The sequence below is a fragment of the Mus musculus genome, chromosome 3 (genome assembly GCF_000001635.26).
Source record: "Mus musculus strain C57BL/6J chromosome 3, GRCm38.p6 C57BL/6J".
In the NCBI taxonomy this organism is placed as follows: Eukaryota; Metazoa; Chordata; class Mammalia; order Rodentia; family Muridae; genus Mus; species Mus musculus.
The window spans coordinates 143238171-143258783 of NC_000069.6; the positions used below are offsets into that span (position 1 = coordinate 143238171).

At 40.6% G+C, this 20613-nt stretch overlaps 1 long non-coding RNA gene across 1 annotated transcript; it reads left to right on the forward strand.

Moving 5' to 3' along the window:
• The first annotated feature begins 4884 nt into the window (after positions 1–4884).
• A830019L24Rik (RIKEN cDNA A830019L24 gene) lies at positions 4885–19826 on the forward strand. The gene is made up of 4 exons (NR_040551.1): positions 4885–5269; positions 5368–5471; positions 18542–18630; positions 18753–19826. It is a non-coding gene; the product is annotated as an RIKEN cDNA A830019L24 gene (long non-coding RNA).
• Positions 19827–20613: the final 787 nt, after the last annotated feature.

Genomic DNA, 20613 nt, shown 5'->3' on the forward strand with positions numbered 1-20613 from the left:
ATATTGGAGAATCAGAAAACTATAGCAAAGCAGTAATCATTTAAGTTGGTCAACAAGCTACTCAGAGAATTGAGTGAATGAATGAATGAATGAATGAATGAATGAATGAATGATATACCCTAGGCCAGAGTGATAGACAAAGATTGGTCATGGTGAATTATAGACTGAACATGGTTCCACAATATAAATTTAGTGATATGGAAATATCTAAACAGAATCATATTGTGTAAGGTTTGCAGGTGATTCATCTCCCAAAGAAATGAAATTTCTGATTGGATACTGTATGTGTAAAACTTCTTGATTCCTATCAGCAGAAGTAGGCCCTGGGCATTATCTAGCATGATTTTATATGCAGGTAATAGAAAATCCAAATCAAAGTGGCTTCAACAGCATGAGAAATCTCCCACTTCATACGACTAAAATTTTTGTTCTGTAGACCTCTTAAAACATCTCCAAAAATGGGTTGCCTTTCTTCTCATTGTGCTTTCCCAGCATTGGCCTCGCCCTAAGGCTATCTGCTCTCGAGACAGATGGGCACATGCTGATCCAACAAAGGCTGCGTGCTTCATGTTCAAGAAAGGGAACTTATTTTAAAATGACTCCCACAGCAGCTAGAAATATCCTCTTTCCTACAATTCCTGGCAAACATGCCTTATATATGAATGGCCACATTCAGTCATATGCCGGCTTCTGAGCCACTACTGTGGAAAAGAGGAAGAGGCACGATAATTAACTTGAGTTAATCAAGAGCCACTCCTAAAGAAAGACATGGAGAAAAGTTCATAGAAAAATTAAATATATGGCTGATTGTCCAGAGCTCTGTAAGGAAGGAGATGGGCTACTGGAGAGGGATGGTTTTTACGTGGAAAGGCAGCCAGATAATGTTCAGCCATTGACTTCAATACAAAATGAATGCTTAAAATAGCCCAGAAGGCAGATAGGCAGATCTTCATGAATTCCCCCTTCTTTCCTTCCTTCCTTCCTTCCTTCCTTCCTTCCTTCCTTCCTTCCTTCCTTCCTTCCTTCCTTCCTTCCTTCCTTTCTTCTCTACTTCCTTCCTTTCTTCTCTACTTCTTTCCTTTTTTTTCTTCCTTTCTTTCTCTTATTTTGTTTGTATTTTACATGAATGAGTGTTCACCTACATGCATGCTTATGCACCACATTAGTACAGTGCCACTGGGGGCCAGAAGCAGGCATCTGGTTACATGTAAATGGATTTGCAGTTGGTTGTGTGCCACCGTGTCGGTGCTAGAAATCAACATGGGTTTTCTGCAGAGCACCAAGTATTCCAAACCTCTAATCCCACTGCTCTAGCTCAGGTTTCTGTTTCTCGATAGAAAGACTAGGGAATCGTCATAGAAATGGGACTGGAAGTAGTTAACCCACCAAAGCCTAAACTTTAAAGCCAAAGGAGCCAGTGATAGCCATTTAACTCCATAGTACCACAACAAACCAACACTCCTTCCTCTTTTCTCTTTTCTACACAGTGACCAATGTTACAGGGGAGGCAGCTGTCAAAGCTTGATGTGAACACTCACATCTATTCTAGGAGTGATCAGAGAATCTTGACCAAGTACCCATCAGCTTGTTTGTCATGGAGGAAGACCACTATCCCTAAGGTATCTGGAGAAGTTGTCTAAATAAAGCTGTAAAACACTGCTTCTCAACCTGTGGGTGGCAACCTCTTTGGGAGTCACGTATTACAGATATTCTGCACACAAGATATTTATATTATGATCCATAACAGTAGCAAAATTACAGTTATGAAGTAGCAACAAAATAAGTTTATAGTTGGGGGTCACCACAGCAGGAGGAACTGTGTTAAAGGTCACAACCGTAGGAAGGTTGAGAACCACTGATGTAATGGGTTTAGCTTGCCAGTGTCTATCATAAACTTCATGAAATTTCAAATAGGTATAAGAGAGATATATTTCTCCACAACTTAGAGTGGAGAAATTAAATGAAGAAATTAACTGTAGGAGAGACACTTCCTTTGTCTGAAGATGTGCTGATTTAATTAGTTTTTATCAAATACTTAGGATATGCAATGTACTGTGTTCCTAACACAAAACTTCTAAAGATTCTCTCTCTGCCCTTCAGGGTGATATAGTCAATGCTATGCCCAGAAACAAAGGAGCTTAAATAAAGGACCATGCACTCTGGGTTTTTAGTTAGAAGGTAAGCAGAACTCCATGTAAAAAGGTCAAAGAGTGGGTAGTTGGTACGTCTGTGACCAGAGCCTGAAACTTCATTAGGCAAAGCCAGCCTGGGTATTTCTCAGATGCTTTGCAGTGTGTTCAGTCTCTAAAATGATCAACAAAAGGAGACCCAGAGAATGCATTCCAGCCCATGTGCTGGGGCTGTCCCTGGTTGAGAAGTCCCTGGATAGCTTTTATCATCATGAAAATCACGACTAACATAGCCCTTCAGTCAGTTCCAGTCATCACTGGGAGGAACAGGGGTGATTTCTCCAGCCACGTGTTCTGGTAGGGAGGTGGTAGACAGTGAAGGCAGCCTTGAGGGTGGCCCAAGAAGGCAGTGCATGATGCCTCTGTACTGCAGACTCAAATAAAGTGAGATGAATCCTAACTGCATAGAATGTTCCACATTTATGACTCCAGACAAGGGAGGGTAAGGAGTACCAAGTCACAGTGGTTCCCTGACTCCTTCAGGGCCTATAGAGTTTCAGATCCTTTATTAGACATTAGTTAGAGTTAGCTGGATGCTACCCTTCCTCATGAGCTGTTTTTAATCTGTTTGCTACTGTAGTTCATTTAAGCATCAGCAGATGGGGCCCTTGGTTCCTTTGAAGAATAGCAGGGATTGAATTTTGTTAATGTCTGGTGGGCTGCAGGAATTTTTCTTGTTGCATTTACAGCATCTAACATTTGCACTCTTTATAGCATACACACCTTTGCTTAATTGAGAAAAGAAATAGCTCATTAGTGACACAAAGGCCCTTGTCCCCATTCCCGTTCCACCCTTCTGTAGGGAAAACTTGGGTCTGCTTAGGGAGGGATGAGTACAGCACAGTACCCAGACAACAGCAAGCATCTCCGAAACAGCCAGGCAAGGCAAGGTCAAGGTTAATATTTCGAAGTCATGAACTTGCTGGGGAAGGATTTTGCTATATGGGACCACAGGTGACAATTCAATTGCACAGAGGTTATCCAGGTTTTGCGTGGTTTTCTTCCTCCTCACTCGAATTTCATGTTATGAAGAAGACACTGTGTGAATTGGCTGCTTCTTTAGCCCTTACCTGTGCTGATGATTTTCCTGAGTGATGTTTGTCGATAGTTCATAAAGAGAAAAACTGGTCCTCTAGCTCTTCACCCGTTCAAGTGGGTGAGTTTCAGCTTCTCCCAAGTGAGAGCCTTTCGCACCTGAAATGGAACAGCCCTCGGAGGGAAGAATATTCTCTCGTGGGCAGAAGAGGTGACAATACTGGGTCCTCCTGGCGTCTTCCCTTGATTTCCTTGCTCTTCAGAGTTAATCACTGTTTCACTCAGCCTCTCCTCTCCTCAGAAAGGGGTTGATCCAGAATTTTAGTTTTCATCAAGTATCATAGATAACCCCAGGGAAAAAGTATTTCTTATTTGTGAAACTTTGGTATGTTTACACATAATTCAATATACTAACCACATCTTCGATTAGTATGATTTAATTTATAGATCGAAAACATCTTCCTTAGCATCATTAATATTTGTGTTGTAAATAAGCCCCATGCTTAGGCAGATCTGAACAGCAAACTTAACAAACAATACTCCAGATATATCACTATAGGAGAGAAAAATGGGTGGGTTTTTTTGGTTTGTTTGTTTGTTTTCTTTGTTTTTGTTTTTACATGCTATGTTCACAGGACTAGGACTGTGGTCCAGTATTAGCCACTTCTCATGGACTTGTATTTTAGACTGAAAGACCATCTATATATTTTAAAGAATATTACAATGCACACATTCCTAAGTTCAAGTCTTAAATAGCTTGTAAATCAGGAGGAATGAAGTGTCTTTGTCTATGGTGTTCTCTGTCTTTTTATAAATTTGCAGCCTAATGTGGTAAACGAGGATACAGTTTGCAGATTTTGGACTTAGAGTTTACACTGATGAAACTAGTGTGTTACTTCTGGGCAGAGAGGATGTTTGCCTGTGGTTAGCCCGAAGCCAGTTTTAGGGAGGAATTGTTCAATTCTTCCCTCCTTTTGTGCTGACATGCTAAGTGATATATACGGAAATTGTGTGTGTGTGAGACTTGTGCCTTCATCTAAAGGACTGCTTGTGGGCAAATTTCATTAGTACTTGATTAGTACTTGCGCTAATTAAGCCAGGCACAATTTTGCCTCCGGTCTTCCTATGATGAGTTAAAGCTGGACTGAAAATGTGGCCCTAAATGCATGCATTGGAAGCCCATAAGCCCATATAATCCCACAGAGAATTCTCACTTGACTCCTCCATTAAGGCTCTGAAAAAGTAGAACAGAGAATACTCCCTTTCCAGTGCAATCCGAGTTCACTCGGATCCGCGATATGCTAATGTTTAGATTAAGCAGATGGTGAGGAAGGCGGTCGTTAGTTGAGGATTGTTTTTCTCTTTCTGCATATTATTTCCAAACAAACACTTTAAGAGGTAAGTGTGCTGCCTCCTCCCTTTGCTTCTTCCTGAGTGAAAAATGAAAGAAAGAAGAGCAGAGCTGCTTGGCTGTGACTGCCATTCTGTGTGTGCCCACACGTGCCCAGTTAATTGGGCTGTGGTAAAAAGTGGTTCCATCGCTTTGGTGAGAAAGCTTTGCTGTTTTTGCTATTTCAGAGGGAAAAAAAATGAGTTGTGTCCAGGATGAGGCAAGGAAGGAAAGGAGGTGGATTTGAAAGCAAAAGCTTCTTGGAGAAGAGAGCAGACACTGAGCCTCTTTCTGTATCTCTGAGATCTTTCAGGGCTTGTCAGCACTGACCCTGATCCCCACTTTTCTCTGACACCCTCCTCTGCCTCTTCCTCTTCCTTGTTTGGTTCTTCCTCTTCTCCTCCGCCTCATCACCCTCCTCTCTGTCCTTCCCTACTTCTCTTTCTCATCTTCCTCCTCTTCCTTGTCCTCTTCTTCCTCTCCTTCCACATCCTTCCTTATCCTTACTCTTTCTCTACTACCTTTTGAGTTTGCCAAAGTTATTTTTTACATAATATGATGTGTTTTAGTAACTTTATTAAAAAAAAAAACAAACAACAATCTTGGTAACCTTCAGAATTCCTCTAAGCTTGTTCACATTCTCGCAAATCAGAAGGTGCAGTCTAAATATCAGGGTCTATCATTTAGAGAATCACACCTCTTTAGGGCCAGCACTAGATATCTCTTTATCTCAATCCATTTTTCTTTAAACAGAGATTTTCTTTAGGATTTCGGAGTGCTGGCAAAACAAAAGAAAGAAGGAAAAAGAAGAGCTCGACGTGGAGTCGAGAGGAAAATGGGGAGAGAAAAAGAATTGGGTAAGTGTTGTTTGCTTTGTTTCAAAGGCAGTTTCCTTTCAGGATTTCTCTGGAGTTTACAAAAATGTTTAGCTGCCTTTAATTGTGTTTAGATACTAGACTGACATTTCTTTGCCCCAACAGTTAAGGAACATAGGCTCCAGGGCAACTTGGCTCACCTGAATAAAGCAACCAATTCTACAATTCCACCTTTAGCTAGGCTGCCCTTCATTGTTCATCTAGGACAAGGACCACTCTCCACGAAGTCCAGCTCTTAGTGGTCCAGGGATTTCACTCCCATCCCGAGTGTTCAGGAGAATCACTTACCAACTGCCTAATGTTTGATACTTTGTCAACACTTCCTTCCTCAGTAACTTATTCCCCTTGACTTCCAAAGACCAGATGTCTAGATTGCTCATATACTGGTTGGTATAGGTTTCATTTCTTCCCTTTTTAACAATGATTCTCAGAAGTGAGGCTTTCAAAGGTGATCTTCACTTTCTTGCTTCTCCTTTACGTGGCATGTCTCTCTCTCTCTCTCTCTCTCTCTCTCTCTCTCTCTCTCTCTCTCTCTCTCTCTGTGTGTGTGTGTGTGTGTGTGTGTGTGTGTGTGTGTGCATGTGAAAGCCAAAAGCCAACATTATCTTTCCCTACATAGCCATGATATTTTTGGAGGTAGCCTTCTTACTGAACCCAGAGTTCATCAATTAGACTGGCTTCGAGGGAGTTTGCCAGTCCCTGCTTACCCCTTGATTCCTGGGGGTTATAGATGTTCCTCAGTGCCCACAGCTTTTGTATGGATCCTGGGCATCTGAACTCAAGTCCTCTTGGATGACATCCATTTTACCTAGTGAGCCCTCCCCATCCATCCTCTTATTGATTCTTGCCTGTATGTATGTGTATGTACTCTGTGTGTGCATGAGGAAGTAGGAAGTGTTGAGGTAGGTGTCCAACCCAAGGACTTACACTCAGCTCTAACCCCAGCCCCAAATTTGAAAAGCCATTCATTCTTTCTAACTTCTAGTCCATCAAAGAGACTCTTAGTCTTGACAAGGTAGCAGTGTCTTAGTATGGGCGCCATGGCTCTCAGTTTTCTTCTTTTTTTCTCTTCTCTCTTCTCAGCAGTACTTGTCGCCACACAGTATTATTCAGTCTTTTGTAAGAAACTTTCTCCTTTGCATGGTGATACATTCTTGTTCTCTCTTTTGGTAAGAAACCAATATCTATCATGTCCACTCTGTAAAACTCTTGGTGCTGATCTGGTATACCATGATTATCATGTCTTTTCTTGTAGATGTAATGTGTACAGTGTGTTAACCACTTAACAGAGGTAGCTTTTTAGACCTAAATTAATTTAAATCAACTAGAAATACATTTTTTCCAGGTACATTGTCACATTCTAAGTACTCAGTGTCTATGTGGGATGGGTGGCTGTCATACTACACAGTGTGGTGTTTAGTGCGCTCCCACCATTGCTGAGAGCTCAGCCAGTCTTTGCTATTCTCGAGGCCAGGATCATGCAAGTCATAAAATCATCCAGAAATTTGGCAATGATTTGTTCATTCCCTCTACAGTACTAAAACATACATTATGTAAAAAAGAGTAGAGTGAATTAAACCTGTAGGGTTAGTGATGAGCAGATTTCAACACGAATCTTCTGTAGCTCTTGACAGCTGCGTGTCAAAGGCAAAGGCTCCACACACTTTGCTTCTTTGCATCTCAGTTTTCATAACTGTAAAATGGGTGACTAGGGACGCCTTCAACATGGGGCTACTGTATAAAATTGAGAGATTGATATAGAGAGATTGATATAGAGAGGTTCACATAAAGCAAGATGTTGATAAAGATAGCTGTCATTATTGGTCTTCCTCATGTGTGTTCCTTCACAATGGAAGCACATGGGTTTATAAACATCCTTGTTTCACGTCTCCCTAGTTTTGTGCCTGTTGCTGTGCTAAAATATCCTGACACAAAACAGTTTAGGAGAAGAAAGGTTTATTTAGTACACAATCCCAGGTTATGGTCCATCATAGCAAAGAAGTCAAGGAAAGTATCACAGACTTGACACAGCTAGTCAAATTACATCTGTACTCAAGAATAGAGAGATGAGTGTATGATGCTTGTCGTGGTTCTTAACTGAGTTTCATTATTCAGATAGCCCAGGACCCCAAACCTAGAGAAGGATGAGCCCACAGTAGATTGTGTCTGCCCAAGTCAACTGATGTGATCAATAATCTCTGAAAGATTTGTCCCCAGAAGAACCTGATTTAGACAATTCCTTGTTGAGAACTTCTCAGGTAATTCTCAGTTGTCAAATTGACAGTTTAAAGGGTCACAGATTCTAGGAGACTGCTCATAAGAGCATTGGAATGAGAGACTTTTAACGACCAGAATTCATCAGGAAAAGTTTATTCCTGAATGGAATCATATGTTTACCACTGTAACATGAACATCTATCATGATCAGAGTCCAAGAAGGTTGGTTTGAGCAGTTTCTCTCAGGAGTGGTGCATTCCCCACAAACATTAGTGACAACCATGTGGCCTCCTTAGGCTGAGAGCTCTGGGCCATGCTGTTGTGTTTTACCCAGTTGCAAAGAGTGCCCTATGCTCCTGAAATGGATTGTATAGATTTCTTTGCAATGGTACTTCCAGTTAGTGTCCTAGAACATGGGTGGATATAAACACAGTTTCTAATCGACATACCCAGAAGGCTGGAAAGCTAACTGACTCATCTTTGCAGGGATGACAGCTTCTGGAAAAAAAAAAAAACTCTTCTACAAGTGCATGTCACTGGCAGTTTGACACCTGTGACTCACTGTGCTCTACAAGCATGAATTTGGAAATTCCTTTAGGAGGCATTTCCATGTCACAAAGTTCTAGAATAGCTGTGTTCATCATGTGTCATCTCACTTGTCATTTCCTTGTGGGGGACAGTCAGTCCAGGTCTATGGTGGATTCCGTGAAGAAAACTGGCATGCCACATAGAAAGTAGTACCATAGAAAGTGGCTTTGCCACACCTGTATAGGGACTTGCTAATTTTATCAGAGTCACAACCCAGTAAACACATATGAAACACTAAGAATCTGTCAGGAGCAAGAGCTCTGGTTGCCTGTATTCCCAAGTGGCACTCAGCCCACCCAGATACTTTTAGTAAACTCCACAGTGAAATGCTTATGGTCAGCTTGCTATAAATTGAAGTTTTAATTCAATTTGACATCTACTAGAAGCAGAAGTTTGATTCAATTGTGCAGATATGATTACAAAGGTCTGTTTTCCTTAAATCCAGTGTTGCCTCACCTTCTGATCTCTGTGTAGACAAGTTCACCAGGTTAGGACGAGAACACAGTGAGGTGTCCATCCTACCATCCTAAAAGCCCCTGCTTGATGGCACCATCATGAGAGGACAACTGACAGCTGGTTGGTTGGTCAGGGCAAAATGGTGCTTGCCCTTTTCAGAGAACTGACAGCAGCATTTCCCACTGTAAACAGCAGCATATATTCTTTAGTTCCTAACTGTACAAGATGGGCTTTACAATTGAATTACAGGCAGAACATTTTAACTCGGCATCACACAAGATGGTCTTGTAAGTCAGTGAAAAAAGATTAATTTGTAAACTTTTGCCTTTTTTTCTCGAAGTATTATCTCTATGAAGCAGTTGTGTTTTAAACAAGGCTGGTCACGTTATGATTTGAGAGATGTAGAGTGTTCTCCATGTAGACCTAAAAGGTTAAAAAGATGAAATGTTTCCTTCTTTATTTCTGAGACAGGTAGGAAGACAGAGACAGCACTATTTTTTTCCAAACTGGATGCAGTAAACACCCTTGATAACAAGGATGTCTGCATTCTGGAGATCAAGAGTGTAGTTTATTAAATGATATTTCTACATCTTTCTTGTCTTTTCCCCTCTACAGTAATTTTATTTATTTATTTATTTATCTGTTTGTTTGTTTGTTTGTTTAATTTATTTATTTATGTCAGTGAGCCATTGTTTCCACCCTTACTGGGTATTTACAGTTTCTTTCAAGTGAAATCAAATGGGATCACAAATCCTGTTTCATGAGGATTGGCTTCACCATTGAAAATTATTAGCGCCAAGCTGAGAAAAATGGGTAACCACAGGGAAGTTCTCCCCTTGGAAGGAAAGCTGGATGTCCCTCAAAAGGGAAAGAAGATGCAGCTCTGCTGAGGGACTCCCATATTTACAAATGCTAATGGAAGCCATTGAATTTCACTGAAAGAGGGGCTGGAGAGTGCAAATCACAAAGTAAGAGGGGCTTGGGGAGAGAGTCTCATTTAGACATAGAGATCTTATTTACAGTAACTTTATCCTAATACCTCATTTTCAGCATTCCTTGTTTAAATGTCATAAGCCCAAGGCATCCTGTCTTTCTTGCGTACCTATCTATATATCTATATTGCTCTGTCTTCTATAACCATTTCCTGGAAACAACTTCTTTCTCCTCCTCCTCCTCCTCCTCCTCCTGCTCCTGCTCCTCCTCCTCCTCCTCCTCCTCCTTCTCCTCCTTCTTCTTCCTCCTTCTCCTTTTTTCCTCTTCTTTTTCTTCTTTCTTATACCTCTTCTTCCCCCTCCCTCTCCTCCTCTTCTTCTCCTTGTCTTCTTTTCTTCTGTATTGTTCTCAAATATCAACTCAAGAAAATTGATGTCCTTTTTTTTTTTCTGAACCAAATAGTATGTAACAAGGAAGGAAGCAACGAGGCTAGGCAGAGGACAGGACACTTGCCTCTATTGAAGGATTCCAGAGACAAGGCAAGTCTGGGAGCAGGTCATTATGTAATTACCCATGATTAGCCATGATTACAGTGGCTATACATCACTATACATGGATTCCTAAGGATAACAGGTGATTTATTCGTCATAGGCAATGGGTCTCAATTTTCTAAAGATTTGGAGGGAAGTCTTAGACTTGTAATTGTAAGCATTTGTGAAGTGGTATAGAAGAAGTAATTTGACTGGTAGTCTACTCTGGCCACTGTCCTGCCACCAGAGGCTAGCTGAATTTTTGCAATGAGGAATCATGGGACAAAGCTTTCCAGTGTGAAGAGACAGAAAAGGAGGCTCTTACATTTATCTTCACACAGGATGGCAAATATGTGTGTGTGTGTGTGTGTGTGTGTGTGTGTGTGTATGTGAGAGTATATGTGTGTGTGTGTATGTGTGTGTGTGTATATGTATGTGTGTGTATGTGTGCTTGTTTGAGTGCATGTGTGTGTGTATGTATGTGTGTGTGTATGTGTGTGTATTTGTGTGTGTGTATTTGTGTGTGTGTGTGTATTTGTGTGTATATGTGTGTGTGTGTGTGTGTGCTACCACTAAGGTACTGCACATGGGCCTCTTTATGTTTCTCAAAATTAAATGTGTAAAGCTGCTTAAAAACAATCAAGGGGCTGGAGAGATGGCTCAGTAGTTAGGAACACTGGCTGCTCTTTTGGAGGACCTGAGTTCAGTTCCCAGCATGCATGTCAGGAAGCTCAAAAAACAAACAAATAAACACCTTCCAGGATCTATATCTATATCCACTAATTATACCCCTATGCTATATGAATACACAAAATTTAAAGCAAAAATAAATTTTTAACAATAAAAATATATGAATTGGGTCTGGGCTGCTAGTCAGTAGAACAGCACTTACCTGGCATGCCCAGGGCCTTGGGTGTGGTCTCCAGTGCTGCAAAGACATAAAATAATATAATAAAATAAGCTCACAAATCAAAAATTTTTGGACAATAGTATTTTTAAAAAAAATAAGTACAACTTTGGGTTAATCTGCTCTAAATACTAAATCTGTGATTGTCTCCTAAATGTACAAACATTTTGACCTTTGGTAGCTCTAGGAAGTAAAGTATGGTTGTATTAAAAGACAAGAATGTAAAAATCAGCCTTTACAAGAATTCTTTTGGCAGAGATATCTAAATGGGAATATCTGCCTATGCTACACTGTCAGTCTGAAGCAATGCAAAGTGAAATCTACACGCCAATGTTGGAGAATTCAGGCTCTTGCCCATGCATGGCTGTTTAAAGTGGCCTAATCATTCTTTCATTCTGAGCAAGCACAAGGGAGAACACTATAAAATAAGCCCTAGCAGACTGAAGGAATGCTTCCTGAATGCTTTCATGATCCTTCAAACAGTGTTTCACTCCCTCTTGAAACCCCCACAGCCCATTAGACTCTTTGCTAAGATTAGGCCTGGTGAGTTTTCTCAAAGCCTGGGATGGTAGAATTGAGAGCATGTGCTTTGTTCAAGCCTTGTACACTTGTGGTGTGAGCCTGTAGACAACTTACGGAGATGATATGGGATTGTACATCTCTGATGAGATGGAGGGAGTGACTGAGAGCCATGGAATAATCAAGCACTCCAGGACCAAATTGGAGAGGTGTTAATGGAATATGTCTGAGTATAAGTCCAGCAGGGATGCTTGAGCAGGCAAAGACACGTAAGGGTTTATGAGAGTGGATAGCCAACTATGTATGTAGCGTGGAAAGTGCAGGAAGTGGAGAATATATGAGGGTCTTGTCTAACAGAGCAACAGAGCCTCTGCCAAGAGAAGAAAGCATTGGTCAGTAGGTTCAGTGCAACGAATTGTGGTGGTTTTCATCCCTTTCAGGAGAACAAAGAGCTCCTGTTGACACATTTTGAAAGTCTTATTAGTATATTAAGTCACTTTTGGCTCTCAACCCTGTGTATGAGAATTTATTTATATCTTCCCTTTGGTTGGGTTGATTAAGAAGAACAGTGAGAAGAGGATTAAAGAGGATGGTGGTATTATATGGACTAAAAGAATCTTGCAGAGAGGACCTTGGCTTTAGAATAGGTGTTATTTGGCCAGAAAAAAAAAGATGTAAATTTTAGTCATGCAAATAGACTATCTCTCTTTGCTTCTAATGACAGAAGGGCCCTTCTACTATGTGAAAAGAAGAATTTACTGTATTAAGTAATGCAGCCAAGGATTCTTGAAAGGAACTACAACATCCTACCTCTGACCATGTGTAGTAGTGTAAATCTTGGGGCTGTGGATCTCCCTCAATCAGTAAAGTGAGCTTCCGAGTTCAATTCCCAGCACACACAGGAATATGGTGTGAGTCCACAACTGAGAGGGAGAGACAGGAGAATACCCAGGTCCAGGACCAATGAGAGACCTTGTCTCAAAAAGCACAAGGTGGACGGTCCTTGAGGAATTAGACCTGAGGTTGACCACAAGTTTTCATACACACACACACACACACACACACACACACACACACACACACACACAAACACTACTTGCCTCTACTACTGTTATACCTGAGACACAGAGCACATGCTTGCTATCTTAAGTATATTCTTCACAACTCTGTAGTTTTTGTGAATGTAAATTGTTGGATGATGACAACAGAAACTAGCAATAAATGAGCTTGAGAAACATTCTGGGTGGGTGAAATGCATGATCAAAAATCCAGGACCACAGAACTCAGCAGTAGGGCCCAACGGTCCATCTAAAGCCCTACTCTAATACCTTGGATCACAAAACCTCCCTTGCCTATATGGAACCCCATTGCCACAAATATACCACAGTGCCCAAAGGCAGCAGGAGAGAATTTATATAACAACTTCATCTGGCTTTGATTGTAGTGACCCTGACAGTCAAGGTGAGCCATCTAGCACTAATCTTTGTCTATCAGTGATGCATGGGGTCTCCAGGAGCCAAACCTGGGAGGCTGACCATTCTTGTTGGAGTCAACCAGCTTTGGAGAAGTACCTTGGCATTTGCAATGGCTGTTGACCTCTTTCAATAGAAGTTAAAAGTCACAAGGCTTCACTACTTCTCTCTGCCTAAAAGGTAGCAAGAAGCCATTCTGAAATCATTTTAACAACAAAAACAACAACAAAAGTCCATTTCATTCTCCACTTTGAAGCTGTCAATTTTTTAAAAAGGTATGTTATAAATGAATGAATTTATGGCAAGATTGTTGATTGACAGGAAAAAAGTTTGTTAGGTATGGATTTGACATCACAACCATGCATAGCCAATCTTTCCACTAATAGCTTCTATATGGAAGAATTCTTCCAGCCTCCTTGAATAAACATCTGTTGGAAACACCTTAGCACCGATCATTTGTAATAGTTTATTAAAGTGGTACCTGGCAATGTGTCTATGTAGTTAAAGGCTTGCTTATTACTAAGTTCCATTTTTCTTTTTGAAGATTTTATTACTCAAGAATTTCCAGTCTTACCACCTCAAACCTTATATATGCAGTTGTTCTCAGCATTGTTTTAGAGAAACGTGAACTGTGATGGGTGATGAGTGTACATTAGAGTGAAAGAGAGAGAGGGAGGGAGGGGGGAAGAGCGAGAGAGGGAGAGAGGGAGAGAGAGAATCTTTTTTCCTTGCTTTGTAATCATACTTTTTCCTCCCTGAATGTGTGCGTTTGAATATTTGTAGCATTTTTTTCTCTAGGAATATTTATGGGAAAGGAGATGACTTAATTCCCATAATCACTTTTACCATGTATGCTTCTAGTCATGGAAACATCTTCTGGATAGTTTAGATGCTGGCCACCTTCCCCCTTCTTCCCCATTTTCTGTTCCTGCCCAACAAAGCTCTCTTTGACTTCCTCTTTGTCTTTGAACTGAAGGGCAACTTTTGCTCTCTAAAAGCTGTCCTGTTCCTGGCATAAGGATATTTATACAGTGACACTGCAGATGGAATGGCAGCTCTTTCTCATGCTCTGTGACTTTAGGCAAGTCGTTTTACCTGTATATGCCCCTACTGTTACTGTGTTCTCACCTAAAACACTAAGACTACAATAGCACCAATATCTCATGTGCTTTTATGATCTAGGAAAGCTAAGGCACACACAGTGCTTGGCATATAGCAAGGCCTTGAGTAATTAGTGATTATTGCATATTTATTTAGGAAAAGGTGGAATTGGTAAATAATATTCTTGCTCCTGTTCAGGTGGCCTTGTAGCTTTCTTCAAGGTCAGGGACTGTTCTTGCACCAGTATTGATAAACCTTAGTTCTTGTATAGGATACTGGCAGCTGTTTTTGGCAGCTTCAGCAGCAATGATGCTTCCTGCCCCAAACCTGGTATTCACTAGAGCTTCTTCATGGGGGGTAGAGGAGGAAGGTGGATAATGAACTGTGATACTTCATTAGCCTGGATAAACCCCAGAGTGTAGGAAGAGCTAACAGAGCCAGCTGGCTTCCCAGTAAGCCCTGGTTCTGCCAAGACCCACTGATTGCTGATGAGCAAGCAGAGAGGAAAGCCTGGTGCTTGGAGTGACGAAGGCCTCTCCTTCCAGTATTAGAAGTTGTTGGCTCAGGCAAATCTTGATGAGCTAATGAATGCTTTGAAATACAGAGCCAGAGTCTACTGGAATCTATTGTATTAGTATTTCATTTCCAATCCTGGGGGTTATTGGTCTTCTTATGAGGTGAAAGTATACTTTCTTGTGGGTGGGTCACACAGTGCCTGAGCTGATTTCCCTACCATCTGCATCCACCGCAGGCAAAGCCCCATGTTAGGCTTCCTTCCCCAAACCCATAGACTTCCTCAGGTAGCTTCTGAGCAATTGGAAAAGCAATAGCTGATAGCAGACATGTGGCTGTCAGGGGAAAACGACAGTTTGTTACTTCTCTTTCTCTTACAAAGGTTTATTAAGATGCAGAGTCCTCTGTGTTTGTTTTTTCTTCATACATCAATTTACAGAAAATAGTCATAGGTATCATAGGTCACATTTCCAGCCAAAAAAAACCAACCAACCAACCAAACAAACAAACAAACAAACAAACAAACAAACAAACAAAAAGGTATGTACTTACTTCTGTTCTCATAAAGAGGCTGTCATGTGTGTCATGACAGAAAATAGGTACATCATTATCCTTTCAAAAGATGTTAAGAATTGTCCCATATGAACACAGAGTCACATAGTTTTGCTTTGGAAAATAACAGAATGTAGAAAATGGATATATGATAACCTAGAAAATGTGATGAGGTGAATATCTTATTCTTATTGCTGTCAAGAGACTTCATGACCACAGCATCACCCATATGGGAAAATATCTAATTGGGGCTTCCTTACAGTTTAGAAGTTTAGTCCATTGTTATCATGGCAGGAAGCATAGTAACAGGCAGGGAGACCTGGTGCTCGAAAGAGAGTTAGGATGTCTACATCTGGATTGGCCAGTAGCAGGAAGAGACAGAAATTGAGCCTGGTATGAGCATCTGAAACTTCAAAACCTACTCTAATTGACACACTTCCTCCAACAAGGCCACACCTTCTGATAGTCCCACTCTCCATGGCTCTACAGGGTCATTTTTATTCAAACCACCAACCACAGTGAAGCATCAGGTAGATTTTGGGAGATGCCATGAAATGAAAACCATGTACTATATAATGACCAGAATCATGACTCTTGTCACTACTACTTTAATATATCTATTCAAGCATGTCTTCTCTTATTTTATTTTTTATGAGAGTCAAACTTAAAACAAAAAGAACTGATGAAATCAGACAGCTGCATCTAGTGCAGTGTGGGAAATGCCATATGGGGATCTTATCTGAAAGTATAGGCCATGTGTGATCTCTTGTTTGTCTCTCTTGTGATGTCATCCTCCTCACTGACAAAAGACAGGAAAATCAATATGCTTTGACACTATTCCAAAAAGCAGTCAAGAAATAGTATTTTTTTTAATGTGGTAGGTGAAGGAGATTGACTACTTTTTAAAAGAGAAGTGAACCGCAAGAATTTTTCCAATACCTTCCACCATCTTTGAATCGCCATTTGGATGGGTTGGATGAAAAAGCATGACTAATCAGGACACAAATCCATTTCACATTCTTTATATTGTGTCATGGCCCTAGCCTTAAGCAATTGTGAATGGAATACTCAGTAAGAGGTCATCTCCTTGTCTCCTGCTGAATGAAATCGTTGTAGCTGTGATTTGAGGGGGGCGGGGTACGTTCCATTTTCATGATGCTTTGAGAATATCCCAAATGGCAGCATTGGGAGGCATTTGGACCAAGAATGATTGACAATGTCTGTAAGTACTTATTATGTAAAGGCTTCAACCCGTCGATTGATGGGAATGATGTATAATAAATTAGAATGATCACACATCATTTCCCATCGATTGAAATGCCAAATCCTTGGCGGAGTAATGAGTTATGGCCAATACCACTCACTGTCTTAGGGGAGATTGATTACATATCCTTTCATTGATGTGATCAAACAACTAAGAAATCCTAAGTATATACATCTAGCTTCCAAATTTCACCATCGTTCCAGTACTGAGCATGAAGTTGGCGTTGCCTCAGTGAGCACTGCACAATGCCATGTGGGTATGGGAGCAAGAATACTTGTCATCATCTGAGGCAGAGAAAGCCTCACTCCCTGCAGAAATACAGATTCAGCCTAAGTACAGAGAGATTCAAAGAAGTACCGTTGGCCATCCCAGCTGCAACAGAATTCATTTGTTCAATACAGAAAGAAGGGGAGGATTCTAGCTTCCTTCACATAGGCAGAGGGAGGAAGTTGACAGTATGCTCTATGGAAGGAATGTTTAGTGTACTCATGAAGCCAGAGGATAAAGATTTCCCTCATTTCTTTCTTGTCACTTCTCAGTATCATTCCAATGGGCAAGACTCATATTCTTTTGTTAAGAAAATCACTTTCTTCTCATCTCATATTTAAATAGCAAAATCATCAGCTGTGAGAAAGTTTTACTTATGTAGGTAGCCAACTTGTTCCTCCCCCACCGCTGGTGGAGAAAGAAGGGCTGCCAAGATACATGGAACTCATACTCTGCTTCTCATTCAACATTCAGTGGTGGTTTTTAAGGCCTTTCTGGGGTTATTATGTCTTTGTGGTAATTTGAAAGCAAAAATAAAGGCTGTTTTAAAGCTTATTATTTTAATGACATTTTTCTTTTTTTAAAATTTTTATTATTTTTTATTACATATTTTCCTCAATTACATTTCCAATGCTATCCCAAAAGTCCCCCATACACTCCCCCCCACTTCCCTACCCACCTAATCCCATTTTTTTGGCCCTGGCGTTCCCCTGTACTGGGGCATATACAGTTTGTGTGTCCAGTGGGCCTCTCTTTCCAGTGATGGCCGACTAGGCCATCTTTTGATACATATGCAGCTAGAGTCAAGAGCTCCGGGGTACTGGTTAGTTCATAATGTTGTTCCACCTATAGGGTTGCAGATCCCTTTAGCTCCTTGGGTACTTTCTCTAGCTCCTCCATTGGGAGCCCTGTGATCCATCCAATAGCTGACTGTGAGCATCCACTTCTGTGTTTGCTAGGCCCTGGCATAGTCTCACAAGAGACAGCTATATCAGGGTCCTTTCAGCAAAATCTTGCTAGTGTATGCAATGGTGTCAGCATTTGGAAGCTGATTATGGGATGGATCCCTGGATATGGCAGTCTCTAGATGGTCCATCCTTTCGTTAATGACATTTTTCTTAAAGAGAAATTTAGTATCAGACCTAATGATAACCTTAAATATATGCTTTTTGTGTATGTGTGTTGGAGGCAGGGTGGCTGATGAAATGGCTTAGCAGAGAAAGGTGCTTGGCACCAAGCCTGATGACCTAGCTTCAATCCCTAGGACTACAATGGTGTAAGGAGAGAACTGAGCTGTGACAGTTGTTCTCTGTCCACCACCGTCATGTCATGCTTAGACTCATGTGTTAACGTACACACAAAATAAATAAATCATTTTAAAAATATTTGGGGAAATAACCCATTGTAAAATCTCTCCCTCAGTTACAAAATGATCAAAAAGCACAACAAATATTTTCTGCCTGTTGAGAAAAATGTACAGTTACTTAACTTGGATTTCATCACATAATGAAGACTATGATATTACAAGTACAACAAAAGTGAGGATGATTGTCCATATCATTAACTGTTGGAAACACAAAGTCAGAATGAGTCAGTCAGTCAGCCAGATTGACACACATGGGCCTTCCGTTATATTCCTGAATGAACATTGCTATTTGTGATATGCCCCCTTTGAAATGAAAATAATTTAATCAGTGCTTCTAGAAATCTCTCTACTTTTATGTTTTTCCTCAGATGAAATCACAGTTGTAATGAGGTATATCTGCAATATGCCCAAGTCAAGTTTAACTCTTGAAAGAAAACAGAAGTGAAAGGAAAGACAGGTAGGTGTGACAAAACTGACTGACTCCTACCTCTTGAGTGTTCTACACAAACTCTCTTCCTGTGAGATGAGCATTATGTCTATTGTACAGATATGAGACCTGAAATCTTGGTATATTAATAGGTGGAGTCATGTCTGACAAAGAGACAAGTGTCCTGTGCTCTAGATTTGAAACTCATCCTGAGGAGTCCCATAACCAACTCAGGATGTCACTGTTATAGAAAAGGAAGAGCAAATGAAACAACATCCCTGCCTGGACTCCACCTCGTGATCCAATACTCTGACAAGGACCGTTGGACCAAATCAACTTGCTATTCTGATGACAGTTGATCCTCAATGGAATATCTGGAGGAAGCATTCTACCACAACAAACTTCTTAGCAACTCCCTGCTTTCATCTTCAGGCTATCTAACCCTGGTGGATCTTAATCTACCTTCTGTTTAATTGGTTATACAGACATTCCGAACTATGAGACATTCCTAACTATGTTGCATTATACATGTTTATCTAAATCAGTGTGTTTGTCTAGTAGCCCACTTATCTACAGGAAACGCTACAAGACCTTAAATAGGTATTACTTCTATCATGCTTCTTTCTGCACATACTCTCTCAACTGAATCCTAACCATATTCTGACAGTAACTTTCACTATCTGAGGTACAGTAACAAAACTATTATGGATTTTGTTTCTTGTCTTCATTATTTCACAGCCAGAACATTTGTTAATGTAGATGCTAGCACCCTTGGGAAGGGAGTTGTTCTCTTTTCTAAGTTGAGAGCTCTGACCTTCTCACTTAAATGTGTGCTTTCGGGTTTCTTGTCGACACAGATGAATTGCCAGCACGGTTACTTTTGTACTTCGGGGCCAATATTAAATAAGGGCTGCCTGGACACTAGCACTGTAATGGTATGACAGTTAATCTGATTGCCAGCCACCACGTGAGTAATGGGCAGGTAGAGTCTTCTGTGAGAATTGCACAGACAAAGGGATGGCTCATTTCGGACGGAGTGAGGAAGGATGGTAAAAGGTTCCATCATGTGGTCAAGAATAACTGACAATTGAAAGCTTGTAGGGGGCTTAATTTGGGAAATTCCCATTTAATACTTTTGGACAAAAGGTGATCTGAGTAACAAGCCACAGAAAGAGAAAATTGCAACAAACAAGGCACTACTGTACTTAAATAAAATTTTCTATGTGAAGAATACCTTGAGCAATTTTTAGAATAAGCAGTAGTCTTTGAAGTCCTATCAAAGCCTTGTATACATATCTAGATGCCACATATACTGTCAATGTAAACAAATCATATTTCAGCTATGTTTACTACATGCAGAAATACTTTTTAAAAAGTAAGAAGTTGAACCCTTCTGGTAAATACCAAGGAGATGTGACATGACTACTGGCAAAGGTGTCTTCCTATCGTCTACCTACAAGATTAGAGACTCACCCATTCAGTTGCACATAAAACAGAAGCTCATTACATCTTCTCACTCCAACTCATATGAAGGGACAGAGGACCATGATCTGCTTGGGAAATAGGAAATGATTTTTCTCCACAGTTTGCACAAATAGGTTGTTTGAAAAACATGTAAAGACACGCTCTTAAGACATCAGTGCATAGGGTCACAGTGATAGGTGCCAACCCATTTCTAACTTTTGATTAATTTCTTCATTATATCCACCCAACACATCACTAAATTCACTATTACTACACACATGACTTATATTGTGGCTTATAATTTAGAAAGTACCTTCACAGTATGGTTTAATTTAATTCCAACAACAGCTCTCTCAGTTAGGTGTTTTATCTACTAACAGTGACTGAGACTGTTGAGTGAAGTACTAGGCCAAAGGATGCACTACTACTAAGTGGTGAAGATGTGAGTCTAAGCCAGATTTTTAAAAAGTGTTTATTATTACTGTGTTGCGTATGATGTGTATGATGTGTAGCAGGTGTGCCAAGCCCCCCAGGTGGAGGTCAGAAAAC